This window comes from Pristiophorus japonicus, chromosome 3 (genome assembly GCF_044704955.1).
Source record: "Pristiophorus japonicus isolate sPriJap1 chromosome 3, sPriJap1.hap1, whole genome shotgun sequence".
Classification (NCBI taxonomy): domain Eukaryota; kingdom Metazoa; phylum Chordata; class Chondrichthyes; family Pristiophoridae; genus Pristiophorus; species Pristiophorus japonicus.
In genome coordinates this window covers 229,167,543-229,188,156 of record NC_091979.1, presented here as the reverse complement: position 1 = coordinate 229,188,156, position 20,614 = coordinate 229,167,543, and positions in this window count along the sequence as shown.

The following is a 20,614-nucleotide window of genomic DNA, read 5'->3' as shown; positions in this document are numbered from 1 at the left end:
TATCCAGTTGTGCCTATACCCTTTCATTATCCTCATCCCTATCCAACAATCCCTGTAAGGTTCGGGTTAGAGCATTCACCCGATCATCTATCGTGTGCAGGTCTATAGTGTTTACCGTCGCAACTCCTGCCATGTATCCCGTGCCTACCATTCCTCTTTATCCCCAGTCCCATTTTTGTTTTTTGCCTGACCCTCTTTCCACATTAACCTTCATGGTTTTTGATTCAGGGCCTTCAAGTGCTCGCGGGGTCATGTTTTTATACAGTCTTATAGGGCTAGACTTTCCACTTCACATCGCCCATCTAAGGCCCATCTATCACCCAAAACGGACCTCTATCGCCCATTTTGAGCAAAAAGTGGAAACTAGGTCCAAAACATCGCCGGAAAAATAGGCCCCCAAGTTTCCACTTTGATCGCCGAGATGATCGCCCAAATGATCGCCCACACAAGGTCCATCCCAAGTTTCGGCACCTATCATGCACTTCGCTGGGCCGATGCAAGGCCCAAAAGAGTGCTGAAAAATAGATGGAAATGGGCACTATGGACACCATTTTGAACTTTGGAGGAAAGGTGGAGAATTAGTTGTGAGTCATTTAGAGAGTAAAATTGAAGAAAATTGTACTCAGAAATTTGGGACAGGGAATATAAATAGGTATTATCAACTTATTTATGATAAATAGATCTCATATATTGGAATTATTTTTTAAATAGCTTTTACATAGTGAAGTTATTTAATGTTATTGTTGGGGCCTATCAAACGTACTGGTATACAGCTTAGAGAGTACAGAGAGGGCAGACTAAGTGATTAGGGAGTATAGAGTACAGAGATTATTAAAATTAGTGAAAGTAATTATTGATAGTGATTATGGGGCCTATGCTTTCTCTGCCTTTAATTGCAACTGCTCACACACTGGTTACTGAAAGGATCAATCGAAGAGGTGGCACAGTAACATGTAGACGGAGATGAAGACAGAGGAGGAGACCGTACAGCCAACAAAGATACTTGGAGAAGCAATCCTACCTGAACTTGTCTGAAAATGCTTGTCTTAGGAGGCTGCGATTCTAGAAGGAGGTCATCGATGAGATATGTCAACTCGTCAAGGAGATCTGCAGCCTTCCAGCACCATCAGAACCGCACTGTCCGTTGAGGTGAAGGTTACAGCTGCCCTAGCCTTTTACGCATCGGGATCCTTTCAGGCTTCAGCTGGCAACATCTGCCATATCTCTCAGCACGCTACACACTGCTGCATTCGACAAGTGACTGAAGCCCTTTACATTCGCAGGATGGACTTCATAAGCTTCCCAATGACCAGGGAGGCACAGACCGAGAGGGCTTTGGGTTTCTCGAGAATAGCAGACTTCCCCAAGGTGCAGGGAGCACCCTTAAAGAACGTGGAGGTGTTTCATAACAGAAAGGGGTTCCACTCACTAAATGTGCAGCTTGTTATCGACCACAATCAAACAATTATGACAGTAAATGCTACATTTCCTGGCAGCATCCATGATGTGCACATCCTACGTGAGAGTGCTATCCCTGACCTGTTTGCCAATCAGCCAGAAGGTCACGGTTGGATGCTGGGGGATAAATGATATGGCCTTGTCAGTTGGCTCATGACCCCTCTGCGTAATCCTGTCACTGAAGCACAGAGACGGTATAATAAAAGTCACATAGCGACTCGCAACATCGTTGAAAAGACAATTGGAGTCCTAAAGCAGTGCTTCAGATGCCTGGATCATTCCGGAGGCAGCCTCCAGTACCACCCTGATCAGGTCGCAGAGTTTATTGTGGTGTGTTGCATGCTGCATAACCTAGCTATAAAGAGAGGACAACTAATGCCAGACCATGCTGCAGGTCCACCTCCAGAAGGAGATGAGACAGAAGAGGCTGCCGGCGAAGATGAAGAGGAGGAACAGGCGGGAGAGGACGCGGGCGAGGACATAGGGGAGCTTAATCAGCCTGGCGATCTAGCACCGGTACCACCTCACCTTTCCCGAAGATCAGTAGCCAGTGGCAGTTACACGGCCGCTAAGCTTTTGCGTCAGCAGCTCATTAATGAACGCTTCGCATGAACTATTATTGTTGATATTCAAACGTTCAATTACAGTTACGGTTAATCAAAAGTTTCATTTCCGTGGGGAAACAGAATAAACAAACAAATATGCATGAAAAACTGTACGTTGTAAAACTTATGTAACTAAGAGAGAAGGTACAAAAGTTGTAGAAACATTTTTTTTTATTAAGAAACAAAATTTTTTTTTAAACTAATGAACAACACCCTCCCTCCAACACCCCCACCTCCCGCACCAACCCATCCTTCCCTCAAAATCCCCAAAACATTAGAAGAAGAAATTGAACATTTAAGTTTTAAAGAACAAGTGGCCATTTAAGTAATGATAACAAGTGACCATTTCAGCCATGATAACAGGTGACCATTTCAGCCATGATAACAAGTGACCATTTCAGCCATGATAACAAGTGACCATTTCAGTCATGATAACAGGTGACCATTTCAGTCATGATAACAAGTGACCATTTCAGCCATGATAACAGGTGACCATTTCAGTCATGATAACAGGTGACCATTTCAGTCATGATAACAAGTGACCATTTCAGCCATGATAACAAGTGACCATTTCAGAAAGAATGGAAAGTGAACAGTTAAGTAATGATAACAAGTGAACATTTAAGTATTGAATACAAGTGCCCAATTTAGTAACAATAACAAGAGAATAATAAAGTGATAATAACAAGTGAACATTTTAGAAACAAGTGAACTATTGAGAAGCACTCCCCCCTCCCTACCTGTGACCACGTTTCCCTCCAGATCCTGTCCCACCCCGCGTTCGCACCCCACCCGCCCGTTTTGGTCTCCGCAGACCGACACCAAGACGTCGTGCAGAGTGGGACGGCAAGACTTCCTGCCGTGGTGGAGGTAACGGAGCGGAAGCAGAAGCCTCAGGCTCTACTTCCGAGTCAGGAGGAACTGTGTCCTCCGTACTCGCTTGTGTGCGTGGGGTCTCGCTGCGAGTGGACACGACACCTTGGGGTGCAGCGCCGTGTCCAGCCAGCAACGCGTGCCGTAGGGCATTTGTTGCAGCTGTCTCTCCCTGATCGCCTCCAACATCTCCCGAGCAGTCTGTGACTGCTCAGAAGTCCAGCTGGAGAAGTGTGAGCAGAACTCGCTCCAGGTTATGGAGAACTGGCTCCAATTGTCTGAGAAACCCGCGAACCCCTGGATAAGGTCACGACCGATCACGACCGTCTCCCTGCACAGGGAAAGTAAGCTCTCCGTCTGGTCCTCCATGGCAGGTGGGTCCATATCACGCTGACCAGATCGCCGTAGGGTCAGCGTCTGCAATGTCATGCGCCTTGGCGTCACCACCTGCACACCGCTTGGTCCCGGTGCCTCATCTGTCTTAAAAGAGATGGCCACAGGTTGTCCCCCCCCCCCCACAAAAAAAATCTCCTGTTCTTCCTCGTCCTCCTCCTTCTGCTCACGCACAGCCGCAGCAGGAGTCTGCACTGGCTCCTCCTCTGGCTCTTCCTCCTGGGAGTTTCCTGATTGGTCAGTGGACGTGTCCGTTGACTCCATCAATACTTGAAGACCTTTGAAAGACAAATGGAAGTTATAATCAACGTTTAACAATGCAAATCAATTCATCTCAATTAAGAACTCAAAACATTACCATTAGCCCATATGCACCAGACCTAACATGACCTCATTTGAAGATCAATAGTACATCTCAATAGTATAATTCAATTATATATCAAATTAAAGTATCATTGCATAGGATTACCCGCGTAACAAATATTTACTATTGATTCACACATTGCACAATACACAGTTCCCATTACTCACGTGGCTCTAGGGTGGGTTCGGCCACACCACGGGTTGTGACCAAACGGCTTTCTGGCCCCACCAAGGCCACTGCAAGCTCCTCGTAAGCGGTGAGCGACTGCAGCGTGGCACAGCCCCCGCCCGTCCTGCATTGCTCTCGCTAGTTGATGGATATCTTCTTCTGTAATAGATAAGGTAACAATGCACGGCCTAAGCAGATGGATTTGGCAATAAACATTTAGGACTGACTGATTTAGAAGTTCAATTTCAAGTTTGCAATACATTGCATAGGAATAAGATATTTCATTCTATAACATTCAAATTTATGTTGCGGTGCATAAATGTAATCATAATTTAATCCTAATTTAGTTACTTGGTCATGCTTAAAGATTACGATATAACATTGCAGATTCTAATTAGATTTTCCATACAACATTAAATAATAAATATGGAAGATTTCAAATTTAAATTTCAACTTACTCTTGCAGCCGCCAGTAGACTTTTGCGGCACTGATCCGGTGTCCAGGCTTCATTAGATGCCTAAATCCTCCGATATGCACGGGGTGGAGGTTTCCCATGCCCACCCTGTATCAGATCCTCCCGCCCCGCACTGACACTGTTCACTAGGGCCTCATTGGCCTCCTCGCTGAAGGGCTTGGCCCTTCGCTTTCCTGCAGCTCCCTCCATTCTTTAAATTTATCTGTTTTTAGAGTTGCTCAAAATACCTGCTTCCTTTCTTCTCTCTCTCTCTCTCTCTCTCCCTCCCAGACCCACACAGAGCTTCTGAGCATGTGTGAAGACCCTTGACCTCTCAAAACGCGGGAAGGAGCATCAACCTGAAAAAAAAATCAAACTACTCATGCGCAGTAATGCGTTGCTAAGGAAGCTTTTTTTTTTAATCACTTCTGTTTTCTTTGGGCGATCGCCCATTTGACATCGCTGGGCTACGGTCGAATGGAAAATCGCAAAAAAAAAAATGTGCCTTGAGCCGGCGATCAGCACGGGCGATACGTCACGCATCGCTGGAACAAGGCCCATTTTTTTCGGTCTTAGCCACCAAGTGGAAAGTTTAGCCCATAGTTTTTGACCCGCAGAATCTGGGGATGGTTATGTCCGTTAAGTTTAGGAATACTGTAATTATTCGCTGACGTACCCCAAAGTGTATCTTATCCTTGGTTTGCCTTATTTTCCACTCATCTGCACCACTCTTTCCTGGGGTTTTCAACGTTCCTGATTCTTTATCACAACTAATGTCACCCGAGTCCCTATAATACAGGCCTTGCTGTCCCTCAGCCTGTTGTCCTTGACCTGACGATGAGTTACCCTATGTTGTTCCCACGAGCACCAGAATCCTGCAACAAACAATATTTCCCAGTCATCACCGGTTAGTTAGTGACCATGTCTTTTCAACTGGGTCCAATGTTTCCACTTGCCGATACCCCAATAACTACACCGGTGCACGTGTCACTTACCATTTTGGTGAGAACCCGGGTATCTCTGGGTTAATCCTCACCATTACCTGACTACCTACTTGAGGTATTTGGACCTCCTGTTCTTTAGTGACATTCTCTGAGTCTTTTAAGTCATGGTCCTATGTACTCGCTTCCTGTAACCAAGACTTCTGGCAATCTCATAGCCCTTTTGGTCATTAATTCAAAGGGTGTCAGTCTTGTCATCCAACTAGGGGTTGCCCTTAATTTCATCAGTACTCGGGGAAACATGTCTACCCACCACCTTCCGGTCTCCTTCATTGCCTTGGCTAGCGCCGCTTTTAAGGTCCTATTCATTCATTCCACTAATCCGGAGGATTCCAGATGGTATGGGATATGGAATTTTTGCCTGATCCCTAGTAAAGCGAAGGCCTGTTTCAGCACCTTCCCTGTGAAGTGTGTACCTTGATCTGATCCAACTGTAGTGGCATTCCCCATCGGGATATTATTTCCTCTGCTAGGATCCTGGCCACTTACAGACTCCAGCATTTTCCCAAAGACAGATGTTAGGCTAACTGGTCTATAGATTCCTGCTTTTTGTCTGCCTTCTTTTTTAAATAGGGGCATTACATTTGCGATTTTTCAAACCACTGGGACCACCTCAGAATCCAGGGAATTTTGGTAGATTACAACCAATGCATCCACTATCTCTGCAGCCACCTCTCTCAAAACCCTAGGATGTAAGCCATCAGGTCCAGGGGACTTGTCTGCCTTTAGTCCCATTATTTTACCGAGTACAATTTCATTAGTGATAGTGATTGTATTAAGTTCCTCCCTCCCGATATCCCATTGATTATCCACTATTGGGATGTTTTTAATGTCTTCAACCGTGAAGACCGACACAAAATATTTGTTCAACGTCTCTGCCATTTCCTTGTTCTCCATTATTAATTCCCCAGTCTCATCCTTTAGGGGACCAACATTTACTTTAGCCACTCTTTTCCTTTTTATGTACCTGTAGAAACTCTTGCTATCTGTTTTTATATTTCATGCTAGTTTACTTTCATAATCTATCTTCCCTCTCTTTATCAATATTTTAGTTGTTCTTTGCTGGCTTTTAAAAGTTTCCCAATCTTCTGGCCTCCCACTAGTCTTGGCCACTTTGTATACCCTTGTTTTCAATTTGATACCATCCCTTATTTCCTTAGTTAGCCACGGATGGTTATCCTTTCTCTTACAGTCTTTCCTTTTCATTGGGATATATTTTTGTTGCGCGTTATGAAATATCTCCTTAAAAGTCTGCCACAGCTCATCAACCGTCCCACACTTTAATTTATTTTCCCAGTCCACTTTGGCCAACTCTGCCTTCATACCTTTGTAGTCTCATTTATTTAAGATTAGGACCCTGGTTTGAGAACCAACTGAATTTCAATTCCAACCATGTTATGGTCACTCATTGCTAGAGGATCCTTTATTACCAGATCTATGATAGCCTGCTCCCTGGTTGGTTCCGCAATGTACTGTTCAAGGAAACTATCCCGGATATACTCTATGAACTCTTCCTCAAGGCTACCCTTGCTAATTTACTTTGTCCAATCAATATGAAGGTTAAAATCGGCCATGATTATTGCCGTTCCTTTATTATAAGTCTCCATTATTTATTGATTTATACTCCATCCAACAATGTAGCTACTGTTAGGGGGCCTATAGACTACGCCTACCAGCGACTATTTCCACATATTATTCCTTATCTCCACAAAAAAGATTCAACATCTTGATCTTCTGAGCCAATATCATTTCTCACTAACGCACTGATCTCATCCTTTATTAACAGTGCTAGCCCCCCTTTTGCTTTCTGTCTGTCCTTCCGAATTGTCAAATACCCCATAATATTTAGTTCCCAGTCCTGGTCACCAATCAACCACGTCTCTGAAATGGCTATCAGATCATACCCATTTGTATCTATTTGTGCTGTCAACTCATCTATTTTGTTACGAACGCTACGTGTATTCAGATAAATATCTTGTAAATTTGTTTTTACCATTTCTTCTTGCTTTGACCCCACTTTATGATTCACCTTTATGTTTATACATTCTGTCCCTTCCTCTCACACTCTGGTTTTCATTTCCCCCAGTGCTACCCTGCTCTATTGCCTTCTCCTTATTCTTTGACTTTTTAAATTTTCGCTCACCTGAATCCTCCCCCCTGCTAATTAGTTTAAAGCCCTCTCTACAGCCCTAGTTATTTGATTCGCCAGGGCCCTAGTACCAGCACAGTCTAAGTGGAGCCAATGTATCTAACCCTGTATCTAATGCTGTACCTGCCCTGGGAGTGTTTGATGGGACAGTATAGAGGGAGCTTTACTCTGTAGCTAACCCCGTGCTGTACCTGCCCTGGGAGTGTTTGATGGGACAGTATAGAGGGAGCTTTACTCTGTATCTAACCCGTGCTGTACCTGCCCTGGGAGTGTTTGATGGGACAGTGTAGAGGGAGCTTTACTCTGTAGCTAACCCCGTGCTGTACCTGCCCTGGGAGTGTTTGATGGGACAGTGTAGAGGGAGCTTTACTCTGTATCTAACCCGTGCTGTACCTGCCCTGGGAGTGTTTGATGGGACAGTTGGAAAATTCAGCTATTCTGTAGTACTTCAACCAGCAGATTAATAAATAAATTGCGAAAATGAATGGAAGGAATTGTTTGGAGTTGGATATTTCCGTTCACAGTGGATTGAGTGTGCTTATTGCAGGGAGCAGTGTAACTGAGCCCGCCTGGATCACTGTGCTGGGTCACATACTGCTTTTGGGAGTGGAAGTTTGGAGAATGCTGCTATTGTTCCTGCGTCAGTCACACTCCGTGCCCAGGGCTGTCCCAGCGACTAACCATTCTGAAGAAATATTCACGTCCAGGTTCAAAAGGACCATCGCCTTTCCACGTCTGGCTCGACAACTCGATTTCGATCATCGATTTATTCCCAGTGTGGCAGCAATGTGTCAGCCGTGGTACTCTCACCGCTGAGTTTCAGGGTTTCACATTCAAGTCACACTTCAGCACATGTTCTAAGCTGACAGTCCCAATGCAGTACTGAGGGAGCGCCACACTGTCAGAGGGGCAATACTGAGGGAATGCTGCACTGTCAGGGGGGCAGTACTGAGGGAGTGCTGTACTGTCAGGGGGCAGTACTGAGGGAACGCCGCACTGTCGGAGGGGCAGTACTGAGGGAATGCTGTACTGTCAGGGGGGCAGTACTGAGGGAACGCCGCACTGTCGAAGGGACAGTACTGAGGGAGCGCCGCACAGTCGGAGGGGTAGTACTGAGGGAGCGATGCACTGTCGGAGGGGCAGTACTGAGGGAGGGCTGCACTGTTGGAGGGGCAGTACTGAGGGAGCGCCACACTGTCGGAAGGGTAGTACTGAGGGAGTGCCGCACTGTTGGAGGGGCAGTACTGAGGGAGAGCCGCACTGTTGGAGGGGCAATACTGAGGGAGTGCCGCACTGTCAGAGGGACAGTACTGAGGGAGTGCTGCACTGTTGGAGGGCAGTACTGAGGGAGCGCCGCACTGTTGGAGCTGCTGTCAGATGAGATGTTAGACTGAGGCACCGTCTGCCTTCACAAATGGATGTAAAAGGTCCCATGGCATTATTTTGTAGAAGGGCAGTGGAGTTCTCCCCGGTGTCACACTTCAAAATATCTCATTGGCTGTAAAGCACTTTCGGATGCCCTGAGGTTGTGAAAGATGCTATAGAAATGCAATTCTTTCTTTCTTTGGGGTAATGCCGCTGGCTTTGACCTGCTCTGTGACCTCTTCCCACTGTCTCCTGAGTGGAGATGCATGGAGTGCTTCCTGGCCCACTGGGCATGTCAGAGTGGGCAGGAAAGGGCCTGGGGGAGGGGAGGGGGAGTGGGATCCTTGGAGGAAGCACCATCAAAAGGCAGTATTGGTGAATGGCGTCAATGCCCCATAGTCCGATGACATGGCCATCAATGAAAGGGCTGCACAGACATTGGAAGGGAGATCACCAACACTGGTTGGACGCATTGCTGGAGGTGTCATCACATGGCCTCCTGCCTCCAACTGCCCCGCCCCCTCACTCTCGCCATTGGTCATCCGACCCGCCCAGTCTCAGGTGCCCCGCCCCCTCACTCCCTCCATTGGTCATTTGACACTACCATTCTCGCACGGCGCCGCCCCCGCACTACTGCCATTGGTCATTCGACCCGCCCATTCTCGCAAGGTCCCGCCACCTCACACCCGCCATTGGTTGTCCGACCCACCCATTCTCGGGTGCCCCGCACCAGCAGCCAATCGGAAAGCAAGCAGACGCTTCGTCACCTGATTGGATGATTCTGAAACTCAGTCAAACAGTCTTTTTTCCCCAGCTGCAATATTTTTATAACTAGCAAACAGAAATTATCAAAGAAGTACATTAAATCCATTTTATTTAATGCCCCTATGTTTTTTCTCCCAGGTTTGCTGGCGGCCGTGTCCTGGAGATAAATCCTGAATTCCCAGAGACCGCAGGGCACCCTGTGGTTCCAGCCGCTACGTGGAGACAGTCACAGGCTCTCTGAATACCAGTCCACCCGATCAGTCGTGCAAAACTCGTGTGTGGCAGACTGAGTTACGAACAGCCTGGGATGCACGGAGAGATGGGATAGACTGGCGGTGTGGTATGTAGTGCTGGTGGCCACCGCTTGCTCTGGGCCGGGTGTCAGCCATGGCTCAGTGGGCAACAAACTCGCGATTTGAGTCAGAAAGTTGTGGGTTCACGTCCCAGTCCAGGGATTGGAGCACATAAATCTAGGCTGACAGTCCCAGTGCAGTACTGAGGGAGCGCTGCACTGTCGGAGGTGCCGTCTTTCAGATGAGACATTAAACCGAGGCCCGGTCTGCTCTCTCAGGTCCCATGGCAGTATTTTGAAGAAGAGCGGGGGAGTTATCCCCGGTGTCCTGGGGCCAATATTTATCCCTCAATCAACATCACTAAAACAGATTATCTGGTCATTATCACATTGTTGTTTGTGGGAGCTTGCTGTGCGCAAATTGGCTGCTGCATTTCCCACATTACAACAGTGACTACATTTCAAAAAGTGCTTAATTGGCTGTAAAGCGCTTTGAGAAGTCCGGTGGTCATCAAAGGAGCTATAGAAATGTAAGTCTTTCTTTCCTTTGTGAAGGGAGGGTGTGTGGAGAGGTTGAGTCCTGGTTGTAAAGTGTATGGTTTCCACCCTCATTGCTCACTGGCTCACCTCAGATAGATCTTGTGTATGGAGAAAGAGTCAGACTGAACACTGTGAGCTCAAAGTAAAGTGTGACCGTAGTCTTTTATTGCCAGTCTCCAGAGTGCCTCTCCAACCTGTGAAGCCTCGTTAAATACCTGTGCTTCCAAGGGATTATGGGATCCCTTGGGACTCCAGGGGATGAGCCCTCTGGTGGCTGTAGAGAGCAAATACAAGTCCACATATATAACAACACTCGCCCCCCTCCAAAGTCAATAGTGTAACTATTTACAATGTGAGTCGATCTGGGGACCTTCCTGTCCTGGTTGATCATCTCGGTGTGAAAGCTGGTGTTGTTGAATCATTTGTTGGGCCCTCGCTGGGCTGCTGTGCAGCTGGCCTTGCTGGGCTGCCTGGTGTGTTCGGCCCTGCAGGGCTGCTGTGGATGATGGATTCTGCTTCGTGGTCAACCGTGGTGCCGGTTGCCACTGGTGTGTATGTTGGGGGATCAAAAAAGGTAGGGTCCAAGGTGGGTTGCTCAGGGTAGTCCGTGAATCTGAGTTTGATTTGGTCCAAGTGTTTCCGGTGAATGAGTCCATTTGAAAGTTTGACCCGAAACATCCCTGCTCCCGTCTTTGGCCACGACAGTGCCGGGAAGCCACTTGGGACCTTGTCCATAATTTAATACAAATACAGGATCATTGATTTCAATCTCGCGTGACACATTTGCGCTATCATGGTATGCACTTTGTTGAAGCCGCCTGCTCTCTACCTGTTCATGTAGATCAGGGTGAACTAACGAGAGCCTTGTCTTAAGTGCTCTTTTCATGAGGAGTTCAGCAGGTGGGATCCCAGTGAGTGAGTGGGGTCTCGTGCGGTAGGCTAAATAGTCGAGTCTGCAGTGAGCCTTCAGTTACCCTCTTCAAGCCTTGCTTGATGGTTTGCACTGCTCTCTCTGCCTGACCATTGGACGCTGGTTTAAACAGGTCAGACGTGACATAGAAACATAGAAACATATAAAATAGGTGCAGGAGTAGGCCATTTGGCCCTTCGAGCCTGCACCGCCATTCAATGAGTTCATGGCTGAACATGCAACTTCAGTACCCCATTCCTGCTTTCTCGCCATACCCCTTGATCCCCCTAGTAGTAAGGACTACATCTAACTCCTTTTATATATTTAGTGAATATATTTAGTGAATTCGCCTCAACAACTTTCTGTGGTAGAGAATTCCACAGGTTCACCACTCTCTGGGTGAAGAAGTTTCTCCTCATCTCGGTCCTAAATGGCTTACCCCTTATCCTTAGACTGTGACCCCATGAATTCTTTGAACTCAGCACTGGTAAAACATGGCCCGCTGTCGCTCACCAGGACATCGGGTAGGCCGTGTGTGGCAAACATGGCCCGCAGGCTTTCAGTAGTGGCAGCGGACGTGCTAGCCGACATTATCTCACATTCAATTCACTTGGAGTATGCGTCTACAACCACAAGGAACATTTCACCGAAAAGGTTACCGCCCCCAAGATGGGAGTCTGTGCGGGGAGGCAGAGGGAAGATGAGGGAAGACGGGGGCGGGGGATGGAGGGGAGAGTGGTGGAGGTGGGGGGGCGGAGAAACCCAGGGCGGGGGACAGGTGGGGCCACATTGCAGCGAAGGTCTGGGGGGGGCGAAGTGTGTTGGAGGGGCGGGCCTGGGGGCTCTGTGCCTCGGTGCGGGGACTGTTCAGAGTGGGGTGGACGGGTTGACTGCGCAGATGGCGGTTGGTGGATGTGGTGTGGTTGGCTTCGTGGGGGCGTGGCTCCGGGGTGGCCGGGGCTGGGGGCTCGACATCCGGGGGTGTTCGGCATTTGGGAAGGATTCTGATGGGATGAGGCGAGTTGGGTGCGGGGGGCGTGTTCCCGGTGTTGGGTGGGTCCAGAGCCGGGGGTGGGGGAGCACGGTGTTGGGATGGGGATGGGCTGTTTGGGGCTTGGATTGGGAGAGACTTCTTCACTTGGGGAGTTGTTGGTCTGTGGGGTTCCCTGCCACGGAAAGTTGTTGATGCCAGTTCATTGGATGTGTTCGGGAGGGAGTTGAATGTGGTCCTTGCGGCTGGGGGGGTCGGGGGGGTGTGGAGGGAGGGGGAGGTGCTGGGGTGGATGATCAGCCATGATCTTGTTGAATGGCGGTGCAGGCTCGAAGGGCCGAATGGCCTACTCCTGCACCTATTTTCTATGTTTATTTTCCATTAACGGGCCTGCATAGTCGATGTGTACCTTAGACCATGGTTTGGAGGGACAAGACCATAAGCTTAGCGGCGCCTTCCTGGGTAAATTGCTTAACTGCGAGCATGTATTACATCTGTGAACGCAGGACTCTAAGTTCACATCGATACCGGGCCACCACATGTGGGATCTGGCTATCGCTTTCATCATTACAATGCCTGGGTGGTCATTGATGAAGGTGTCTCTGCCCTTCTTGGGGACCACTGCTCGATTGCCCCACAGAAGGCAGTCTGCCTGTATAGACATTTCATCTTTGCGCCGCTGGAACGGCTTTATCTCTTCCTGCATTTCTACTGGGACACTGGACCAGCTCCCGTGAAGTACACAGCTTTTGACTAGAGATAATAAGGGGTCTTGGCTTGTCCAGGTTTTGCTCTGCCGGGCAGTGACGGGTGATTGCTCACTCTCAAATGCTTCCATAACCATGGCTAGATCTGCGGGCTGCACCATTTCTACCTCTGTGGTGGGCAATGGCAGCCTACTGAGAGCATCGGCGCAGTTTTCTGTGCCTGGCCTGTGGCGGATGGTGTAGTTGTATGCGGACAACGTGAGCGCCCATCTCTGGATGCGAGCCAATGCGTTGGTATTTATTCCTTTACTCTCGGAGAATAGGGATATAAGTGGTTTATGGTCAGTTTCCAATTCGAATTTTAGCCCAAACAGGTACTGATGCATTTTCTTTACCCCATAGACACACACTAACGCTTCTTTCTCAATCATGCTGTAGGCTCTCTCAGCCTTAGACAGACTCCTGGATGCATAAGCAACCGGTTGCAGTTTCCCGAAATCATTAGCTTGTTGCAATACACACCCGACGCCATATGATGACGCATCATATGCTAGTACCAAACGCTTACATGGATCATACAACACAAGCAATTTGTTTGAGCATAACAATTTTCTCGCTTTTACAAAGGTATTTTCTTAGCTTTTGCCCCAAACCCATTCGCCCCCTTTTCGTAGTAAGACATGTAGTGGTTCTAGCAGAGTGCTGAGACCCGGTAAGTTACCAAAGTAGCTCAGGAGTCCCAGAAACGACCGCAGCTCCGTCACGTTCTGTGGCCTCGGTGCGTTCTCGATTACCTCTGTCTTCACCTGATGCCGTCCGCCGCAATCCTCTTCCCAAGAACTCCACTTCAGGCGCCAGGAAAACGCACTTCGAGCGTTTTAACCTGAGCCCCACGCTGTTGAGTCGACTAAGAACCTCCTCCAGGTGCTGCAGATGCTCGACTGTGTTCTGACCTGTGACCAAGATGTCGTCCTGGAAGACCATGGTGTGTGGGACCGACTTCAGTAAGCTTTCCATGTTTCTCTGGAATATCACCGCCACCGATTGGATTCCAAACGGGCATCTGTTATAAACAAAAAGACCTTTGTGCGTGTTGATACAGGTGAGGGCTGTCATGTATTCAACTATCATTGTAACCATGTATAAGCTGACCTAAGTTGTACACCTTGAGAACATTGACCACAAGGGGCTGAACTTGTGGGAGACACTCCTAACCTGGACTTTCCGGTATAAAAGGGGTAGCTTCACCCACCTTCATCACTTGAGGTCTTGGTAATAAAGGTAACTGGTCACAGAGTGACCTTCTCTCAAATATGGGCCTCGTGTGCATTTATACTGTATAGTAAGGACATATCATTGGCGATGAGAAACTGGGATTTAAACCACGCGAGCATGGCCACTAGCAGCACAGAAGAGAGGTATTGTGTTGGTGATGATTGGGACGACTTTATTGAGAGTCTACAGCAAAGTTTTGTCACTAAAGAATGGTTGGGACAGGATTCAGCCGACAAACGCAGGGCTCACCTCCTGACAGTTTGTGGATCCAGAATGTACTCCCTGATGAAGGATCTTCTAGCGCCAGAGAAGCCGGCGGACAAGACGTTCGAAGAGCTCAGTATGTTGATCGGGGAACACCTTAAACCGGCGAGCAGCGTGCACATGGCGAGACACCGGTTTTACACGCACTGGCGGCGAGAAGGGCAAAGCGTTCCAGACTTCGTGGCAGATCTCCATCGACTGGCGAGCCTATGTAAGTTCCCAGATGCATGCAGAGCGGAGATGCTGCGAGACTTTTTTATTGAGGGTATCGGGCACGCTGGGGTTTTCAGGAAACTGATTGAGACCAAAGACTTGACCTTGGAAGCGGCGGCTCTGATAGCCCAGACAATTATCTCAGGGGAGAAAGAGACCAGAATGATGTTTGACAAAAATCTTGGCTCAAATGCGACAAACGACCAGGGAGTCAACATTGTTAACGCGACACACAGTTCTCTAGGCAGACAAGGGCAATCGGACATGCCCCAGTATGCAGTCGAACCCAAAGGGGGAATTCAACAGAGACAATGGCCAGCTGAACGGCGATTCATGCCATCGTAATGGACAATGCGGCCAGTTAAGGGGCCATCAACACCTGTTAATGGTGCGCTTAAGGACAGTTACAGAGACAGTCAGAGACGACTGACTGGTAATGGACCTTTTGTTTCCAACAATGGGGCCTCCAGCTCATGCTGGAGATGTGGAGGCAAACACCCAGCCAGAGCTTTCAGGTATTAGCAATATACCTGCAGAAACGGCAACATCAGTGGTCACTTGGCGCGTATGTGCAGGAAGCCTGCAGCCAGGTTGATGTACGAGGAGCACGGACCCGATGTAAGCCCTACGAGGCCAAATGAATACTGGGGGAAATCGCTGGAAGCTGAATTTCAGCGAGTTCATGTGGAGCACAAATACAGTTCATATACCCGGACGCCACCGATAATGATGAAAGTGCTTCTCAATGGCATCCCAGTATTAATGGAACTAGACACGGGGGCCAGCCAGTCCCTGATGAGTATCAAACAGTTCAAAAGGTTGTGGGTGTCCAAGGCCAGGAGGCCAAAATTATTGCCGATTGACGCACAGCTACGGACATATACAAAGGAGATCATTCCGGTGCTAGGCAGCACCACGGTAGTCGTGACCCACAAAGATTCGGAGAACAGGTTGCCACTCTGGGTTGTCCCGGGGGACAGTCCCGCACTACTGGGGAGGAGTTGACTTGCTATCATAAGAACATAATAAGAACATAAGAATTAGGAACAGGAGTAGGCCATCTAGCTCCTCGAGCCTGCTCTGCCATTCAATAAGATCATGGCTGATCTGGTCGTGGACTCAGCTCCACTTACCCGCCCTCTCCCCGTAACCCTTAATTCCCTTATTGGTTAAAAATCTATCTATCTTTGACTTGAAAACATTCAATGAGCTAGCCTCAACTGCTTCCTTGAGCAGAGAATTCCACAGATTCACAACCCTCTGGGAGAAGAAATTCTTTCTCAACTCGGTTTTAAATTGGCTCCCCCGTATTTTGAGGCTGTGCCCCCTAGTTCTAGTCTCCCCTAACAATGGAAACAACCTCTCTGCCTCTATCTTGTCTATCCCTTTCATGATTTTAAATGTTTCTATAAGATCACCCCTCATCCTTCTGAACTCCAAGGAGTAAAGACCCAGTCTACTCAATCTATCATCATAAGGTAACCCCCTCATTTCCGGAATCAGCCTAGTGAATCGTCTCTGTACCCCTTCCAAAGCTATTATATCCTTCCTTAAGTAAGGTGACCAAAACTGCACGCAGTACTCCAGGTGCGGCCTTACCAATACCTTATACAGTTGCAGCAGGACCTCCCTGCTTTTTAACTCCATCCCTCTCGCAATGAAGGCCAACATTCCATTTGCCTTCCTGATTACCTGCTGCACTTGCAAACTAACCTTTTGGGATTCATGCACAAGGACCCCCAGGTCCCTCTGCACCGCACCATTGCGATGTCAATGCAATTTCTTCTGTGGAGCGAGTATCATGCTCAAAGGTCCTGGACAAATTTGACTCGTTATTTCAACCCGGCATTGGCACTTTCATGGGGGCCAAGGTAGTGATTCACATAAACCCGGACTCCAGGCCAGTACACCACAAGGCCAGAGCAGTGCCGTACGTGATGCAGGAAAAGATAGAATGCGAATTGGACCGCCTGCTGAGGGAAGGCATCACCTCGCCAGTCGAATTCAGTGACTGGGCGAGCCCAATTGTGCCGGTGCTCAAGGCGGATGGGTCGGTCAGGATATGTGGCGATTACAAGGCCACCATCAATCGGGTGTCACTCCAAGACCAGTACCCACTACCGAGAGCGGAGGACCTCTTTGCGACGCTATCCGGTGGCAAACTTTTTTCAAAATTGGACCTGACCTCAGCTTACATGACCCAGGAGCTGGCGAGTGAGTCGAAGAAGCTGACCACCATCACGACACACAAGGGGTTGTTTGAGTATAACAGATGTTCGTTCGGGATTCGTTCGGCCGCCATGATCTTTCAGCGAAATATGGAAAGTCTCCTCAAGTCGATTCCAAGGACGGTGGTTTTTCAAGACGACATCCTCGTCACGGGTCGCGATACTGAAGAACACCTCCACAACCTGGAGGAGGTGCTACGCAGACTGGACCGGGTAGTGCTGCGACTGAAAAAGGCGAAGTGCGTCTTCTTAGCTCCAGAGGTAGAATTTCTAGGGAGGAGGGTAGCAGCAGATGAGATCAGACCTACTGCATCCAAAACGGAAGCGATCCAGAGAGTAACACGACGGAGCTGCGTTCATTCCTGGGGCTCCTGAACTATTTTGGTAACTTTCTTCCCAAATTGAGCATGCTGTTAGAGCCACTACACGTGCTCCTATGCAAAGGTCACGATTGGGTCTGGGGGGGTGGGAGGGCTTTTGATAGAGTACGCAATTTGTTATGCTCCAACAAACTGTTAACTTTATATGACCCGTGTATGAAACTTGTTTTAACGTGCGATGCGTCGCCCTATGTGGTCTGGTGTGTGTTGCAGCATGTCAATGCCAATGGTCAGTTACAGCCGGTAGCTTATGCCTCCAGAAGTCTGTCCCAAGCAGAAAGGGGCTATGGGATGGTAGAAAAGGAAGTGCTAGCATGTGTATTTGCAGTAAAAAAAAATGCACCAGTACCTGTTTGGCAGGAAATTTGAGCTGGAGACAGATCACAAACCCCTAACTTCCCTTTTGGCCGACAACAAGGCCATAAATGCGAATGCATCGGCCTGCATACAGAGGTGGGCACTCATAGGCGTTAGCCGCCTATGACTACACAATTCGGCACAGACCGGGCACTGAAAACTGCACCGATGCACTCAGCAGGCTCCCACTAGCCACCACTGAGGGGGCAACTGAGCATGATGCTCAGATGGTCATGGCTGTTGAAGCTTTTGAAAGTGAAGGCTCACCTGTGACAGCCTGTCAGATTAAAGGCTGGACAAATAAAGACCCGCTACTGTCTTTAGTTAAGAAATGTGTCCTGAATGGGGACTGGGCAGCCACGTACGGGGCATGCCCTGAGGAATTTAAACCATTTCATAGGCGCAGGGATGAACTCTCGATTCAGACCGATTGCCTACTGTGGGGAAACTGAGTAGTCATGCCCCAGAAGGGCAGTGAGGTGTTTATCAGAGAACTTCACAATGAGCACCCGGACATTGTCATGATGAAGGCAATTGCCAGGTCACACGTTTGGTGGCCAGGATAGATGCAGATCTGGAACTTTGTGTTCGCAGGTGCAACACATGTGCTCAGCTGGGCAATGCGCCCAGGGAAGCCCTCCTTAGCCCCTGGCCATGGCCCGCCAAGCCATGGTCACGCATCCATGTGGACTCCGCAGGTCCTTTCATGGGAAAAATGTTTTTGGTTGTAGTAGACGCCTGCTCCAAATGGATTGAGTGTGCCATTTTTAACTCAAGCACATCCTCTGCCACGGTAGAAAGTCTACAGGCAATGTTCACCGCCCATGGTCTACCAGATGTCTTGGTCAGCGACAATGGCCCGTGCTTCACAAGCACTGAATTCCAGGACTTCATGGCAGGCAATGGAATCAACCATGTCAGAACAGCACCGTTCAAGCCAGCCTCAAACGGCCAGGCGGAATGAGCAGTGCAGATAATCTAACAGGGGATGCTCAGAATCCAAGGGGGTTCCCTACAAAGCCACTTATCACGCCTCCTGTTGGCCAATAGATCCCGACCACACTCGCTCACAGGGGTTCCACCCGCAGAGCTGCTAATGAAAAGGACGCTCAAAACCAGGTTATCCCTTATACACCCTACTATGAAAGAAATTGTTGAGAGCAGGCGCCAGTCACAATGTGATTACCATGACGGGAATGCAAGGGCGCGATGTATTGATGTCAATGACCCTGTTTTTGTCCTTATTTACGCTGTAGGGCCCAAATGGCTTGCAGGCACTGTGATTGCCAAAGAGGGGAATAGGATTCTGGTAGATAAATTTACCAATGGACAAATCTGCCGCAAACACGTGGATCAAACTAAAGGGAGGTTCAGCAAGAAGGCCCATAGAAGAAGCAGAGGAAGAACACGACATAGAGTTTAGTCCACCACAGGTGACCGAACACCGGAACCCAGTGGAGAGCCCAGTCACTGTGGTCAGTCCGGACAGGCCTGAGGCACCACAAACAGCAGACACTCAGGCCAGCGCCCAACAACCGGAGCTCCAACTCAGACGTTCTACAGGGGAGCGTAAACCACCAGAGAGACTTAACCTGTGATCCCAATAAGACTTTAGGGGGGAGGTGATGTCATGTATTCAACTATCATTGTAACCCATGTATAAGCTGACCTAAGTTGTACACCTTGAGAACATTGACCACAAGGGGATGAACTTGTGGGAGACACTCCTAACCTGGACTTTCAGGTATAAAAGGGGAGCACTGCCGATTACAGGTATCAGTTCTTTCGTGTAAGTTCTTAGTTTCGCGTGAACTGGAGTTAAGACTGGCCTTGAGGCCTTGTTGCACCACAACCTTCGAATGTCTTTTTGCCCATGATGAACTGGCTCACGCCCGTGTCCAGCTCCATTGACACCGGGAGTCCATTTAGTTCAACATTCAGCATTATCGGGGGACAATTCGTGGTGAATGTGTGCACCCCATGTACCTCTGCCTCCTCAATCTGAGGCTCTGGTTCATCGTGATCCTCCATGGATCTGTCTTCCTCTGCAACATGGTGGTTTGCAGGTTTCACAGGCTTAGCAGCTCGCCTGCACACTCGTTGGAGGTGTCCCATTGTTCCACAGCCCTTGCAAAACGTACTCTTTGAATCGGCATGAATGGAAATGATGGTCAGCGCCAACAATGTGTTAATGGCCTTGCATTCATTACCCTTGATGGTGGACTCTGAGACATCTGCGGACGTGTAGCTGCAGGTATGTGTAACCTGCCCTGTACGTTATGATTCGAAAACAATATCACTTTGTTCACAGTACTTGTAGCAGCACTTCTGTGCTGAGAGATTTGCTTCATATTGTCATTGGTGGTAATGAACACCTGGGCTATCGCTATGGCCTTACTCAAGGTTAGGGTCTCTACAGTCAAAAGTTTGCGAAGTATGGTTTCGTGGCCATTGCTAAGTACGAAAAAGTCTCTGAGCACATGCTCCAAATGTCCTTCAAATTCGCGATGTCCTGCAAGGTGTTTTAGCTCGGCATCATAACTTGTCACTTCCTGGCCTTCATACCTTTTGTAGGTGTAGAACCGGTACCTCGTCATCAGAATGCTTTCCTTCAGGTTCAAATGCTCTCAGACCAGTGCGCACAAATTGTCGTACGATTTCTCCGTGAGTTTCGCTGGAGTGAGCAGATTCTTCATGAGGCCATACGTTGGTGCCCCACAGACGGTGAGGAGGATCGCCCTTCGTTTGGCAGCACTCTCTTCCCAATCTAGCTCATTGGCCACGAAGTATTGGTCAAGTCGCTCCACAAAAGTTTCCCAATCATCTCCCTCCGAGAATGTCTCCAGGATGCCCACTGTTCT